The following is a 17056-nucleotide window of genomic DNA, read 5'->3' on the forward strand; positions in this document are numbered from 1 at the left end:
ACTCACCAGTATACCACAACAAATAAGTATATTACTATCCAGATATCCAGTGTGCACTCACCAGAATACTTTGACAAGAAGGTACATTATCCAAAGTGTACTCACCAGCATTCAGTAACAAATATGCACAGTACTGTGTGGGTATTCTCTGCATACCCACCAGCATGAAATAATAAATGGGCATATTACCTCATGGTTAATCTGTGCACATACATCATACAGCAACAAATGAGAATGTTATTGCATGGGCATCTTGTGCACACTCACCATTCTGCAGTGATGAACTGGCACATTACCATATGATTAGCCTGTGCATCAGCACACAGTGGCAAATGAGTATGCTAGTATATGAATAACCAGTGTGCATTCACCAGCACACAGTGACAAATGAGCATATACTCACTGCATACTCATCAGATAACCACTGATGTTGCAGTATAATAGCCAGCTCTGCAGTGTCAAAGTGGCCTTTTGATAACAAGGGCTGACATTGAATGGCACACTGGGATGCTGCTGCAATTCTATCCAGTTTAGAAACTGGAATTAGGTGGGAAGATGCCTCCAAACCATGCTTGGCATTTTGGTGCAGAATACAGCAGCTCATTTAATAACAGGGTCTAAGAGATCTGATCATATTACTCCTGTGCTTTATTATTCCCATTGGTTGCCTGTTGAATAGGGTTGTGTTTGGTTTATAACTCATGTCACTTGGGACGTCCAGCTTATCTTTGCAGCAAGTTGCAGAAATACATTTCTCAGGGGAACTTTGCTCTTTGCAGAAAAATCTTCTGCAACTTCCCGGTCTTTAGTGTTATTAAACTTTCATCCACTAACAAACGTGCTTTCTCATGGGCTGGCCCTTCTCTCTCTCTCTGGAACTATTTGCCTGAGGAACTTCATAATGCTTCTTCATATACTGTGTTTGGTAAACTTTTAGAGACCTGGATGCTTCGTCAGTATTTTACTTGATTTGCTGCAGATATTACTTGTTTGGTCATGTTTATCTGTATAATTTGTATAGTAATTGTTATTTTTAAACCGCTTTGGCACTGCAGTATAAAGCAGTATATAAAATGAATAAATCCAATCACAAGCTAGCAGAGGGAGAAAAGAGCCTGGTATTCCATTGAAAATTCAGGGAATAAATGTAATTCTTCTAACCTGGTAGGACAACAGTTTTCAAATGCTCCTCACTCTATGATCGATCAGGGCTACCTGACACTGATGGCTGTGGACAAGGGGTTCAGACTTAAAATAAGAAAGTAGGCTGACTGTCCCAATGATCTTGGGCCAGCAGGGGTTGAAGCTGCTTCGGAAGAAGCTCGCTCACTACTCCAGGGCACAGCAGAACCACCGCACAAGCTGTCATATGAAGTGCACATGTGCCAGGTTCTGAAGAGGGCTGTGGTTGGTGATCGTGACAGCTGGGCTAGACTTCGGGGTTAGCAGAAGTGAAAATAGAGGAACCCCTCCCACCCCAGTGAATACAAATCAAGGTTTAAGGTGCTGTAGCCCAGCTGGGGTATGTCCTGGAGACTAGGTGGAGGAGCGCAAACTGGGAAGTGCCAGATGTTGTACTATTTGGCCAGATGCCTTGTCCAGTTTAGTCTGCAGCCAGCCTCAGGGCGCTCTGCAACCTGTCCCCTGATCTTACGCTCTGCTTACTGTCCCTTCTTTCTCATGGTCGGGCTTGCCTGTGCATGCACTTTGCAAGACTTTGCATAGCTCCTGCTCCTCTGACTCCCCACAAAAGGACAAATCCTTTGAACTGGTCCTGGGCCATCTGGATTCCTTTTCTCGTCCTCCTCCCTTATGGTCCTCATCCCCTGCACTAGGGGGGTGGGAGAGAAGGGAGCGAGACGCATCATTTCTTAGCTGCCTGCCAGTCAGAGTCTGTATGCACTGCAGACATATTTTTCTATGCTGCGATCTTAGTTTGCAAACTTACCCAGCTGCGCCTGGCCAGATGAGACGTGAGTGAGTGGGGAGCAGCTGTCCTAAGATCTCCGAGTGTCCCCCATGTGGAACTCTGGCAGGAAGAGCTGCTCTCGTCTCTCTCTTCTCTCGCTCCCTTTGGTTCTCGTGTTCCGGGTTAATTACTGCTCAGATTATGAAACCCAGCCCCGGATATGAGAACAATAATAAGGGGCCGGCATTATTCCCCTGTCACTGTGAGAAGCTGGGGGGTGAGTGCTCCAGCGGTCTAACATCTGCCCAGCGCCAACGTCGTACTGGGGGTGAGGATGTACAACAATGCAACATCTGTCCCACACGAGGTTCAGCTGGAGCTGCAGTGTAACATCTGCTGTGTACCAGGATCAGCCGTGGTGGGGGCGGGGGCAGCTCCAGAAGTGCAACATCTGCCTCGAACCACTTTCACTCTGGGGGCTGAGGCAGCCTCTCTATACCTCAGGGTTATGGACAATGCAATGGAGATGATGCTGGCAGGAATAAACTCCCTGAGCCCATACGCCAGGCCCCCTCCCTGCCCATCTTCAAAGCCTTGCTCAAAGCCCACCTCTTCAATGTCGCCTTCGGCACCTACCCATTATACCTCTATTCAGGAAATCTAGACTGCGCCCACTTGACATTTCATCCTTTAGATTGTAAGCTCCTTTGAGCAGGGACTGTCCTTCTTTGTTAAACTGTACAGCGCTGCGTAACCCTAGTAGCGCTCTAGAAATGCTAAGTAGTAGTAGGGTTAACTCTAGAGAGTGAAGACTTTGTGACTGTGTGCAATGAGACTGCCCACTCATAAAGAAGGACAAAACACTTCTGAACACCACAGCATGAAAGATGAACAAGTGGAATAAAACCTGTTACATAAGGAATCTCACTGTGGCTGTGGGGTGTCTGTAACCCCAGAAATACTGGGTAAAGTTTCCAAAGACAAGCCTTAACTAATCCCCCCCCCCCCCCAAAAAAAAAAAAAAAAAAACACTCGTGGAAGTGTCAGCTAACGTAGCTCTTGTCTTAAGTGAGAGGCTGGACTTGTCCTAGTTTCACATTCGGATTTGTATTTCCAATTTCTCTAACAACAGTGTCCACATAACGTTATTTCATTTCTCTGAGAAGGGTAGGAACTACAAATCCCTGCATGCAGTGCCGGTAAAACCAGGACTGGCTCAGCTCCTCCTTTTTGACCTGGGAATAGTAAACTTCTCATTTCCAGCAATCACAGCAGGAGGTCCAATATGAGCTTGGTTCTTGGTCCTCCCCACCTATAAGTGAGGGGAGGAAGCAGGTGTCTTCTTTGAACTTCATTCAAGGTGTATATTCCCCCTACCACTGACAGCCAAGTTCAACGCAGAGCGCATATTAAATAAATATTTAGCAAATACAGTGTAATGATTAATATAGCGCTATAAAAACCTGAGCATGTTATAAAACCAGAGCAATTAACTAACAATAACATGAAACAAAAACATGAGAAATAACACAAACCCCCCAAATTGCAACCAGGTCACAAGATTGTCCTGTTTTTCAATCCAGCCATACCTGGAAAAAGATATTCGGCTAAATTTCATACATGACAGATATGGGTAGATGTGGGATTTAAAAAAAAAAAAAGTGGCACAAGAAACAGGAAGTGTTAAATCACAATGTCAACCGACTGATGCTGTTGCTGTCCGTTAATGTGGATCTGGTTACATTTCTTTGCTGACAGTTATATTATTTACATAGCGATGCTAACTGTATTGACAATAAAGATGATTAAAAAAAAAACACCACAACTTAATCCTCTTTAACCCTTCCAACAACCCACTGGTGTTTTGGTTTCAGAGACTGTATAAAATCACGAATCTCCATATACAGTAACCTTTCTATATTAAAAACCATCAACCAAGCACAACATGAAGTATTCAGCCAGAGGAATCTCTGTGGGGATTTTTTAAAATTATTAATTCTTTGTAAAGTCCTGCCAGGTATATGCACTTGCCAGACACCCACAAGAATGTTGTTGCTCCTTAGAACAAGGATTCTCAACTCAGTCCTGGGAGCACACCAGGCTAGCTGTGTTTTGAGGATTATATGCATGAGATAGATTTGCATGCACTGCCTCCTTGGTATGTAAATCCATCTAATACCTGTTAATTGTGGATATCCTGAAAACCTGACTGGCTGGGTGTGCCCCAGGAACTGGGTTGAGAAACACAGTTTTAGAGATCACAATTTAGTCAACACCAGAGGTTCTCAACCCAGTCCTCGGGACACACCCACCCAGTCAGGTTTTCAGGATATCCACAATGAATATATTGTGATAGATTTGCATTCAGTGGAGGTAATGCATGCAAGTTTATCTCATGCATATTGATTGTGGGTATCCTGAAAACCTGACTGGCTGGGTATGTCCCGAGGAATGGGTTGAGAACCATTGGTCAGTATATGCACATACAAACAATAAGGTTTACATTCTCTACAGGTCATTATGAAGCAGCTCACTAAGTGTGAATTCTGTATTGGCAATTATGTACCTGATTGCCATTATAAAGTGCAAGCATTGTTAAATAACTTCTGGTTTTTAAAAAAGAAAGAACGTAATCAGATGTATTATTTCTAACTAATATTGGACAATAAGTATGTTTTCAATGAAATGATTTGACTATACACCGTATTGGCCTTGAAGAAGCCAACCAGATGATCAATGTGGAATAATGAATTAGATGAGTAATATCTGGGGATAATCAGGTTAATACCACGTTCTTTTTTTCTGTTTACTGTTTAATTAATCTCCTTATCTTGTTTCACTCTCCCTATTTAGTGGTCTAAGGAAGAGAATAGAACTACCTGACTGAAATAATTCCTACATATTACTTTCTCTGTATTTCCAGCAAGTTGTTTTATCGCTTATAAAAATTTAAATGGTTATAAATAAAAAATTTTAAAAAAGTGCAAGCATAAGTCTGCAGTTATAGGCCAGCATTTAGGCACAGCCACTTATACCATGTTAATGCCTGGTGTATATGTGTATGACCAAATGTTACAGCTGCACGCATAATTGATATGATTCCAGATTCTATATATGGGACCATAAAAACCCTGTGCTTAGTGCTATTCTATAAACCTCGCCTAAAGTTAGGTATGGTTTATTGAATGTATGTTGCGTCCGTCCCGCAACTAAAATTTAGGCATGAGCATTTACACCAACTAAAACCTGGTGTAAATGTCCACATCTTATTTAGGTGCAGATCGGGCATATTCTGTAATGGTGTGTGTAATTTTCAGGAATGCCCACGATTCACTTATGCCCCTCCCACGGCCATGCCACCTTTTGTGATCCACACGTTAGAATTTACCTGCACCACTTTACAGAATACACTTAGAAAGTTGCATGCATAAATTCTAATTAGTGCTGAAAATGGCTTCATCCTCGCCAATTACCGGTTAGTATGTAAATGTTTGGCATGCCCCTCCCATTTTTTATTTATTTATTTATTTATTTATTGTTTGCATTTGTATCCCACATTTTCCCACCTCTTTGCGGGCTCAGTGTGGCTTACAATAAGATATGAATAATGAGAATACAGTTGTTACAAATTGGTTATTTACATGCCCCTTTGCAGTTATATGCAGTGCATAGCGAGACCCAGTATTTTGGATGGGCCCAGAGTTAACGTGGACGGGCCCTTCCGTGCCCCTCCCCCCATCTTCCCAGAGATATTAAAAAAAAAAAATTACAGGATTTTTTTCACCTACCCCACATTCAACATCTCTCCTCTGTGGCATCCCAGAATCTTCTCTCCTGTCTCTGAACCCTGTCCTTACTACTACTACTAATCATTTCTATAGCACTACTAGATGTATGCAGCACTGTACACATTATATGCAGGTACTTTCTTTGCCCCTAGAGGGCTCACAATCTAAGTTTTTGTACTTGGGCCAATGGAGGGTTAAATGCCCAAGGTCACAAGGAGCTGCAGTGGGAATTGAACCCAGGTTGCTCTACTCCTCCACTATGTGTACCTTACAGGCATCCTCAGCACCTGCAGTGATTCATTTTTGCTGCCTGTGCCGGCCCCACAGGCTTCCATCTGCCATGTCCCGCCCTCGCTGACATCATTGCCTGTTTCATGTCTGGCAGGATGAGATGGATGGAAACTTGCAGGGCCGGCACAGGCAGCAAAACTGAATCACTGCAGGCACCAGAGATGCTTGTAAGGTACACTGGAGAAGGACGGGGTTCAGAGATAGGAGGGCAGGTGCTGGGACACTGCGGAGGAAACAGGGGATACAGCAGTGTGGTGCCACTGCTGGGTGGCCCTGAGCCAAGAATGGGTGGGTCTGTTTCCACCCAGACCCACCCATAGCTACACCATTGGTTACATGATTTGGAGCACCAAGTTTATCAAGTACCAAGTCAATGCAGTTATGAACATAACTGCAAATTAGTGCAAGTTAAGTCCAATTATCACTGATTATTTTTTTGTTAGCACAAACTAATGCCTAATATGCCAATTAAGTTACACATATAACTGCCAGTAATCTTTAACCTACACGCACAGTTTTGTGCACTAAGCATGGAAATGTGCATGCAAGATTATAGAATTAGGGGAAAAATGCATATATAAATTGGAATTACGATTAGTAAAAAGCAGGGACATAGCCATGGCTGGACCTGGGTGCCTTTGCTGAAGAAAAAGAACTTTGACCATGACAAACTTGAAAGTTACCAGCCAGAATCCAACATTCCATTTCTAGTCTGTGTTCAACTCAGTGATTGACTAGAAGAGAGAAACTGGTTAGATCCATGTCAATCTGGATTCAGACCCGGTTAAGGAACAGAAATAGTCCTTGTATCCCTACTAGATGATCTTCACAGAAACCGAAACAGGAGATTTGCCTCGGTGTTAGAACTGCTAGATTTCTCAGCAGTTTTTGACACTGTGGATCATGATATATGTTAGCACGACTGGCAGAAACAGGTATCAGTGGAATAGTACTTGCCTAGTTCAGATCCTGTCTATCAGACAGGCAACAGTCCAAAGTGTTTGGCAGCACCTCATCACCACCATGGGCACTGACCTGCAGGGTACCACAAGGATCGATACTGTCACCTATTCTGTTCAATATCTACCTCAAGCCATTAGCCAAGCTGATTTGGTCAATGGACACTCAATTCTACATCTATGCAGATGATGTACAGCTACTCATACCCACTGAACCTGAGTTACCCGCATCCCTGAATAAACTGACTACTTGCCTAACATCAATTCAAGAATGGGCTAAAAACAACAAACTTTGCCTGAACCCAAGTAAAACTGAGTTTCAATGGGTCCCTAACACAAGTGGGGAAAATACCTGCCATCAAAATACAACTTCCCCTCAAATCACAAGTCAGGAACCTTGGAATACAGCTTGATTCAACACTTACTTTGATCCCCCACATCCATGCAACCTTCAAAAGCAGCTTCTATCATTTGCAACAACTACGCTGCCTGTCTCCTTACATTGAGAAGGCAAACCTTGTCTCAGTTGTGAATGCCAAAATAACATCAAGACTGGATTACTGTAATACACTCTTTTGCCACCAGCTCCATTGATTCAGAATGCTGAAGCAAGGACTAATAGAAGGTTGTACGTGATGCAACCACATCACGCTATTTTTGCATAAAATTCACTGGCTACCAGTACAATATGGAGCCAATTTCAAAACTCTATGTTTGACCTTCAAGGCCCTTAAAGGAAATGGCCCAGAGTACTTGAAGAACAGAATCTCCTCTACACACCTTCAAGGTCACTAAGGTCCTCCCAAGGAGTCTCCCTAACCACACCCTCTCCAAAGGACATCACACAAGGTGGTACTGGCAAGCGAGCCTTCTCCAGAGTAGCCCCCATGCTCTGGAATGCACTCCCTGAAAGGCTCCACTTAACACAAGACTATCTCTACTTCAGGAAGCAGGTGAAAGCTTGGCTCTTCAATCAGGCCTTTAACGGAAGAAGTAATATACTATAGCAGAACATATTTATCTACTCCTGCCCTAGCTAAGATAATGTTCAAGCAACTTTCTTTAAGCTAGTCCCTTATTTTCTTACTCCTGTTACTCTCTCTTATCTATCTATATGTTCCATCTTTGCTGACACCCTATGCTGTCTATGAAAAGGTTTTATTACATATTGTGTTGACATTGTAATGTCGTATATTATGCCATACTTTGTATTGTTGTTTGAATATATTTACTGCTGTAATTGTCTATTGCTTATGTTTGACTTATTCTTGCTATACACCGCCTTGAGGGGGGTCTTTTACTAAGGATCAGCTTGAGTTATCTGCAGCAGGGCCAATAGGAATAAAAAGGGCCCTGCTGCAGATAACTCAAACTAATCTTTAGTAAAAGACCCACTGAGTGAATTCCTTCAAAAAGGTGATAAATAAATCTTAAAAAATAAATACATCATTAATAAATAAATAAAAATATCTATACTGGGGTGGGAAGCCTTTATACACAGAGGGCTGCATGAATATCAGTACTATCCCTAGTGAACCGTAACATTACATAATGTCGGAACGCAATATCAAAACTGGAAATGCACAGAGCTCCATAGACCTATGATAAATAAATAAATAAGTAAAAATTGAACTATAAAGGATGGAAACAAACTACTAGAGTGGCTATTCTGAAAATATTTGAGAAATACAGTATTTAAAATCACCAAAACTCTGGCTAATGACGTTTTCTGTGTATACTTGCTATGGTCTTATAAGATTCAATGGTGGCCACATTTGGCCAATGGGCTGCAGGTTGCCCATCCCCAATCTATAGTATACAAAGAGAACGGTTTCCAAAAAGCCATTTACCTGGTTAAATTGACTGAAAATTGCCATCATCCCTGTGGTTAAAAGTATGCACTGATAGTTCTTTGACTTTGTGTGCTCTCATTTCCTATTTTTTTTTTTATTTGACTATAGTTGCTCATTGTCACTCTCTACAAGCTGCTGCCCAATGTGACTGCCTAGTCTGCCTAATAGTGAAACTGGCCCTACTGGGTGGGTGAGCAGCACCAGAAACTCACTCCCAGTCCTTCTCTTTTAACGTGGGGACATAAAGTTTAACGACAATAAATCCACAGGAGCAAAATAATGAAATTACTGGAAAATCAATCGTTCTTAAAACATATATATATATGTAGGAACACTCTGAATTGGTGAGAGTCCGCCGAGGTAGGGGAACACAGAGATCCCATGAGGAAACAATAGCAAAAATAGGGAAGTGGGAAATAGACCAGGTGATCCGGAGACAAACATGGAGACATCAGTCGATTATGAACAATTTATTGGCGAAGACCTGACACAGTACTGCGTTTCGGCTGGTAGCCTGCATCAGGAGTCTATAAATAAAATGCAGCACCATCAAATGGTCAATAACCATAAATTCAAGAAAAAGGAACAATGTTGTCCTTAAAAAGACCTTTAAGTGAAAAATGCATGGGTACATAATCGAGCTGCCACAGCTACAAACAGGAACAGTCTGAATGAAATGACCACTTAAGCACTAAAAAGTGGAGAAAAAAGACCTGAGAAACTAGGCTCAGGCTTCTGTTATATTTGCTAGAGCACAATGTACCATCACAGGTCAAAGAAAAAAAACTCCACTTATATACAATGCAAAACAGCTGTCCCATAATCTTCAGAGTGAAAGCTACATGCACAAGCACAGGCATCAAAGGTCAAAGAAGGCTATAGTGGAGTTTTTTTTCTTTCACCTGTGATGGTATGTTGTGCTCTAGGGTATATAACAGAAGCCTGAGCCTGAGGTCTTTCTCCACTTGTTTAGTGCTTACGTGGTCATCTCATTCAGAGTGTTCCTCTACATGTATATGTTTTAAGACATAAAATTTAACCCTGGTTCAAGTGCCAAGGAGCCTTCAGTAGAAGTTACTGCCCCATATGGTCTTATTAAATGCTTCCATCTGAAAGTCATACTCTGATCCCAAAAGAGGAAGTACAAAGAGGAGGAGGAGGAAGTGATGTTGATCTAGGGTAGTCCAGAGTTCCTTGAAGTCTTGCAGAATTGAGGGCGGAAATTATTTCACTCAATTATATACACTTTGGAGGCTGTGTAAGGAAAGCTGCCACTTGGGGAAGGAAGGTGAAGGCTGTAGTAGATAGCTATGGGATAAGATGAGAGAGCTTATAACACAGAACAAACCATTTGGGCACAGACTGAATTTCTCAAATATCGTGGACTATAAAATATGTAAAATGAAACTCACGTGGGGGGCATAATCGAACGGGGGGCGCCCAGGTTTTCATGAGGGCGTCCTCACAGGATGGCCCCGCGAAGGGGCGGGGAAACCCGTATTATCGAAACAAGATGGGCGTCCATCTTTCGTTTCAATAATACGGCCGGGGACGCCCAAATCTCAACATTTAGGTCTACCTTAGAGATGGTCGACCTAAATGTTGAGATGGTCGACCATAGAGATGGTCGTCCCCGGTTTTCGGCCATAATGGAAACCGAGGATGCCCATCTCAATAACGACCAAATACAAGCCCTTTGGTCATGGGAGGAGCCAGAATTTGTAGTGTACTGGTCCCCTCTCACATGCCAGGACACCAACCAGGCACCCTAGGGGGCACTGCAGTGGACTTCAGAAATTGTTCCCAGGTGCATAGCTCCCTTACCTTGGGTGCTGAGACCCCCAAAACCCACTCCCCACAACTGTACACCACTACCATAGCCCTAAGGGGCAACGGGGGGCACCTACATGTGGGTACAGTGGGTTTTGGGTGGGTTTTGGAGGGCTCACATTTACCACCACAACTGTAAAAGGTAGGGGGGGGATGGGCCTGGGTCCACCTGGCTGAAGTGCACTGCACCCACTAAAACTGCTCCAGGGACCTGCATACTACTGTCATGGAGCTGGGTATGACATTTGAGGCTGGCAAAAAAAAAAATTAAGTTTTTTTTTAGGGTGGGAGGGGGTTGGTGACCACTGGGGGAGTAAGGGGAGGTAATCCCTCATCTGGTCAGATCAGGCACCTTTTCATGGCTTGCTTGCAAGAAATACTGGACCAAATAAAGTCGGCCAAGTGCTCGTCAGGGATGCCCTTCTTTTTTCCATTATCAGCTGAGGACACCCATCTCTTAATCATGCCCCAGTCCTGCCTTCGCTACGGTGCCAACGCCCCTGTGAACTTTGGTTGTCCCCACGACGGGAAGCAGTTGAGGACGCCCAAAATCGGCTTTTGATTATGCCGATTTGGGTGACCCCGAGAGAAGGACGCCCATCTCCCAATTTGTGTCGGAAGATGGGCGCCCTTCTCTTTCGAAAATAAGCCTGATAGGGTTATTAACAAAACAGACAGGTAGATGATATATGAACTCAGTAAGGTACAGTAAAGTAAGTCTTGTGGATCATCTCTTCTGACTTCTGTAAGAAGCAACAGGGAACCGATTTCCCCAATAGGTTCTGCTTGGTACTTCCAAGTAACTGAGTATGGTCACTATCTGGTGGACATGGAGGGGGGAGCCACTGCTTGCAATGGGATTGGTAACGTGGAATGATGCTACTATTTGTGCTTCTGTCAGGTACTTGTGACCTGGACTGGCCACTGCTAGAAGCAGGATACTGGGCTGGATGGACCATTGGTCTGACCCAGTATGGTTGTTCTTATGTTCTGAGATAGGATTCTGAGGTCACTGGGGCACTGGTCTGATCTAATATGACACTTCAATGGTATATTTCAAAAGAAGTTGAAGACTTGACTGGATGATCTGATACCAAGCTATTCTCTCACTGGAAGCTTCTGTAGAATCCATAAACCCAGAGACCCTGGTTAGATCAATTATATGAAATACTTTTATACTCACAAGGAACTACCTGCAGAGCAAATTCTTAAATATACAATAGAAAATAAGTCCCCCTGCCCCCACCAAATACCACCTACCCCACCCTCAATTTTAATTCAAGACACCACAGACTTTCTGCACAAGGTTAGTAATTACCATCTGGTATTATTCTTGCCATGCAGTGTGAAATCTTTATGGATTCATATTCCTCATTCAGATGGAAGAACCATATGCCAGAATCTTCCCAAAATACTGACTGTCATTGAAATCTACGCTGGAATGTAATTCATTCGGATTCAAAAACAGAGAAGCTGATAGCTGATAAGACCCACAAGGCTCATCTCATGTCGTCACAATACTACAGACCTTCATTCATTTCTGTTTTCCCCTTCACATCTCCCACATCCAGGCCTTCCTGAACACATTTAAAAAATGTAGTTGCTCTTTCACAAACAACAACTACAACAAAAAATGTAATTGCTGTGGCATCTCGTTTGCAACTGTTGTGTAAGTTTCACAAATCAGTCATTGTGTTCCCTGTATTTTCTCAGAGGAAATCAAAATCCCCATTATTGACCTAACATTTAGCTGAAAAACTGAAGCGCATTTGTTTGGCTAAGAAAGAAATGAGGCAGAGGGCCGAAGTGCACGGAGCCAACATTAACATGGCACCGAGCACCCGTGAACCCAAGCCACGGTGGTGCAGCTAAGCATCAGGGAAGCCTGTTGGCTGTAAAGCAGCTTTCGTGCCAAAGCCAGGCTCCCTGACAGGATATGAGGGATGTGAAGCAGGGGCTTAAAAGCCCACAAGCACAGGAGATGATCCATCTTTTGCCCATGAGGACATGAAGGAGAGATGCCTACCCTCCCACGAACCCATTGCTTTGCTTAAAGTTTTCTATTTTATGTATGTTGCAGCTTCGAGGGTGGGAATACCTGAGCCTGGGTGAGTGGAGTAGCGCTAATTCATCAAGCTATGACTGGTGCAGATGGGTTCGCTGCACCTGGGTTGGGCGCACCTTGCTGCATGTCGGGGCATTGATCGGTCTTGCTAATGGTGGTGAACTTTCAAAACTATAAATGGAGGCCCACGATTTGAACTGGCATTGACCAGGGTATCTATTGAAAAGTACTAATTACAATAGGGTAGATGAGTTTCAGTTGATGGTATTAGTGTCTGGACACTAAACATATTAATGCATTAAAAGTTTTACTTCTGGTAGTATGATTGTAGTAAAGACTTTGTTGTAGTAAAGAATTCTTAGCCAGAGAATGTGGTAAAGGCGATTAGCTTAGCAGGGTTTAAAAAAGGTCTGGATGGCTTCCTAAAGGAAAAGTCCATAGACCATTATTAAATTGAATTGGGGAAAATCCAGTGCTATTTCTGGGATAAGCAGCATAAAATGTATTGAACGTTTTCGGGATCTTGCCAGGTATTTGTGACCTGGATTGGCCACTGTTGGAAACAGGATGCTGGGCTTGATGGACCCTTTGTCTGTCCCAGTGTGGCAGTTCTTATGTACTTGTGTACTGGGTACATTACTTGTAGCTTCTAGGAGCTTATCAGTGGTTCGAGTATCCTGTGTTTTAATACAGCCTTGTCTTTACAATAAATCTGCAGCCAAGTTGTTGCCCATTTCATCTACAAAGTGTATGTGGGTTGAGTGGGACAGTTGCCTATGTTATAGATTTTGTAAGAAGAGGTGAGAGACACCTACCTATTGAAATAACCTGCTGATAGGCCCAGGAAGCTCTGCCACCACCATCATGTTCACTTTTGAGGCCTCCTACTTTTCCCTACTCAGTTTAAGCCCTGGATGTGATTGTTGCACACACACAGGGTAAATTCTTGGAGGTCCTGAGAGAAGGAAAGGAATGATTTAATCTGGGATCAGAGTAATGCCACGTCTTTCATGTGCCATTTACTGGTTTCCTCCTGGCTCACTCAGTAGGGTGGCAGAGGGCTATGATATGTCACCTCAGCAGATCTGAACTGCCTGTTTGTACCAGGAACTAGGGGGCAGTTTAGTTCAAGGCAGCCCCATTTCACAATCATCTACTCCTAAATAATCTGTGTTTGGATACTAATATTCTCCTCTTGCTCTTTCTCAGATTCTTTTTACAAGACACTTGATGGAAAACCATCGCCCCCCCCCCCCAAGATGTTTATTATAATTAGGGTTGGTCAACTTTAGTCAAAAGTATTCATGGTATTAAAAATTTTAATCACACGATTAATCACACCTCTGGGCTGGATGGCTTTGTACTAGTAAATTTACACTGTGCAGACTCAGACTGTATGTAAATTTTTTAAACCTGCTGAATATCATGAAAAGTTGCATATATATGCTTCCTTCCTACAGCATATTGTTTCCCCCCCCCCCCCCCCCATACAGGTACCCACCTTTCTCCTCTCCCCTTCTGCTGCTAAACCTACCATTGATACACAAACACCCATTTCTCTCCTCTGCTGCTGCTACTGACTGCCTCTCCCCCCCCCAGCACACAGGTCTGGCATCCCCCCCTCCCCTTATCTTAACATTTATCTGGCTCTTCATAGGATCTCCAGTAAGGATTCCCACATTGCTACTTGTGACTGAGTCGGTGCCTTCCCTCTGCTGCGTTTTGCCAAAGTGAAATAGGATAGACAGGGGACAGAAAGTAATGCTGGACAATGGAAGGGAGTTAAAAAGATCAGGATTAAAAAATGTAATCTTGGTTAAAATTTAAAAAACAAATTAATTGAATTAATAGTGCACTAAATGCCCACCCCTAATTAATAATGTGATCTAGCTCCAGTGGCTACTAAGGGTGGGGTGGTGGGAGAGGTCCACCCATGGGGGAGGCAATAAGGGGGTGCATTGTTTGTAGAGAATTTTAAGACAATAATGAGTAGAGAGGTGTGGTAGCCGTGTTAGTCCACTTTTAAAGGTAATTAATAGAAATAAAACAAAATAAAACATGGAAAAGAAAATAAGATGATACATTTTTTAATTGGACATAACTTAATACATTTCTTGATTAGCTTTTGAAGGTTGCCCTTCTTCGTCAGATCGGAAATAAGCAAATGTTGGTAGGTGACAGTATATATAAGTGAAACATCAAAGCATTTCAGTGACAGTCTAACAGGAATGAGGGTGGATAGGTGAGAGACAGGAAGAGTCGGGTGGATGAGGGACAGGGAGAAATGCATGGAGACAGGAGGGTGACTTGAAAGCAGTACAATTTTATGGTTTATAATGGGCTTGAAAACAACAATAAAACCGACTAGAAGTTGCTTTGCTTTTTATTATCACCATGTTCTGGCAATTCTAAATAATGCTATTATTTGTTTCATTTCGTGATTACTCTTGAAACAAATGGAAAACCAAGACGTTGGTATCGTGCTGTATTGTGTGGCATCTTGTGTGAGAACTGTGTAATACAGCTAGCCCAGTGCTATGTGTGACACCACTGGGGTTTTTTTTCTACTAGTTGTTCTCTGTCCCAGGAATGGCCTAGCTCAGGTCAGGGAAGAGAGCTGCAGAGCAAATGACAGTTACTTTAGTCCCCTGGGAACATGCAGCACTAGTGGTCTGCTTTTGCCGTTTCCAGCATCCTCTAGACTGCCTGAGAGGCCCTATTGAAAATGAACAACTTGCACCCCCCCCTCCCCCCCCCCAGCTATGAGTACTGTATTGCTGCCAGATGGTATTTTGGTCTGAATGTGCTTTTTCTCTCCCAGTTACTGCAGAGTGAATGTGGGATGTTCAGTACAGACTATGTGCTCCCCTCATGCTTTGACATTTTTAATCAGGGACATTCCCCCCCCCTCCCCCTCCCGCCTTCTCTATTTTCTGTTGTTCCTGCTGTCTGGTCACCACACCAGCAATAAGCTGGTGCGAAGCAGATACTGCCAATGACTAAATGTTTCCTCTTTCTTCTCCCTCCGGGAGACTGAAGGGTTCCTCTTTTTCTTATTTTTGACCCAGCAGTTTCCGTATGCTCCTGTGGGCTGCCAGCTTAATTAGAACCAGCCTCTGCTGAGGTTAGCATACTGTAAGCCTTGGGGTTCCCCCCCTTCCATCTCACCCAGCCACCCGCTGTCCCTCCGGCATGCTTGGGCCCTGTGTTTGGTTAGTAGGGGGTCACTATTGTAGGACTCTGATACAAGGAGCAGAAATCTGGCCTGGGGATGAAGCCCAGCACACAGCACTGATGCTAGGACATCAGGCCAGTCCCTTTCCCCCCAATGATTCACATTTTATTTTTTTTTTAAGTATTACATTACAATCTGTACAGCTATTGTATCCTGTTCTCCACTCCACCTTGCAAGGCAGAAGATAATTATACCGTTTTTCTAACTTTGCAGACGGACAAAATGGAAATATTGCTCAATTTTCTTATCTACTGTATCTTAAGTTAATGAGGTCTACAGGGCATGTAAAAAGCATAATTCTTACAGCTTTCATGTGCAGAGATGTCGCTTCCTGTGGTTGGGACATTCGCTAAACGCAGGTCTCTGTCACTTCTTTCAATTTTCCATTCTGAAGACAATATTCAGTCCGCTCTCCTTGCAACCGAAATGCGATAAAGTGTGTGCCCAGGGCTTCTCTCCTGCGCTCTCACCAGGGACAGGAAAAGCCAGTTCTTGTTTCTTACTCCCATCCCATTGCTTATACAGTGTGGGCTGGTAGCCTCTTGTTTAAGAGAAACTAAACTTACAAGTCATTACAAGGAGCCGGAAAAAGACCGGGACTGGCACAGCCTGTCTCTGATGACCAGGAGTCAGCTGCTTTGATGTCGTAAAACAAAAAAAAAAATTAATGGCACCAAGAGTGTCAGTGCAATACACGGATATTGCAGTCATATGCCAAGCCTGATGTGAAAGAACATACAGACCACAATTTGAAATGCTTTAAAGTCAATGCATCCTGCATACCTTGGGTTGTTTCAAATCACAACTAACAATATCTATTTATGTATTTACTGGGATTTATTAACCACCTTTATAAAGAGATTCACCCAAGACAGTGCGGAACAGGTGTAGTTTCACATGGACAGCTTACGGTGTAGTTACAGCAATATGAAAATGACCAAATAGTAGTGTAATGTAACATTTTAACAGAGGTAATTTTAGAAATAAGTAAATTAAATCACATTAATAGCAATTATTGTGATGTAAGCTCTATTGAGCAGGGACTGTCTCTCTGTGTCAGGTGTTCAGCGCTGCGTGCGTCTGGTAGCGCTATACAAATGTTAATAATAATAATAAATACAGCAAC

The 17056-nt window shown here is 43.1% G+C and overlaps 1 protein-coding gene across 3 annotated transcripts in view; it reads right to left on the minus strand.

Moving 5' to 3' along the window:
* Positions 1-16473, minus strand: part of PLEKHA2 (pleckstrin homology domain containing A2) — a 142152-nt gene extending 125679 nt beyond the window's left edge. Inside the window, exon 1 of one of the 3 annotated variants that reach the window (XM_030201910.1) lies at positions 16235-16473. The gene's annotated coding sequence lies outside the window, so the exon portion shown is untranslated. Of the gene's footprint in view, positions 1-1948; positions 2066-13510; positions 13556-16234 lie in introns of those variants that run through there. The other 2 variants (XM_030201911.1, XM_030201909.1) reach the window with 2 other exon arrangements.
* Positions 16474-17056: the final 583 nt, after the last annotated feature.

Source organism: Microcaecilia unicolor, chromosome 4 (genome assembly GCF_901765095.1).
Source record: "Microcaecilia unicolor chromosome 4, aMicUni1.1, whole genome shotgun sequence".
In the NCBI taxonomy this organism is placed as follows: domain Eukaryota; kingdom Metazoa; phylum Chordata; class Amphibia; order Gymnophiona; family Siphonopidae; genus Microcaecilia; species Microcaecilia unicolor.